We start from the raw sequence: 257 nt of genomic DNA, 5'->3' as shown, positions 1-257 counted from the left end.
CCGCAGCCCACGCCGGGCTGTTTCCAGCGGTCATTTCATATGTACACGGATTGTATGTAGGTAGGTAGATCTAGATCTAGGTATATGCACACGGATGACAGGCGGATAGACGTGCGTACTGATTATATCGCTACAGATGCGCACGGCTTATATATCGGTAGGCAGGGAGCTGTACATCTCTAGATCCATATATCGATATTCGGCTCCCAGCTCTCCCTCTACACATGTCTGTACAACACACACGCCTGCACGGCCAC

The sequence above is a fragment of the Gavialis gangeticus genome, unplaced genomic scaffold (assembly GCF_001723915.1).
Source record: "Gavialis gangeticus isolate Ggan-Ray unplaced genomic scaffold, GavGan_comp1, whole genome shotgun sequence".
Classification (NCBI taxonomy): Eukaryota; Metazoa; Chordata; order Crocodylia; family Gavialidae; genus Gavialis; species Gavialis gangeticus.
This window is presented reverse-complemented; position numbering follows the sequence as displayed.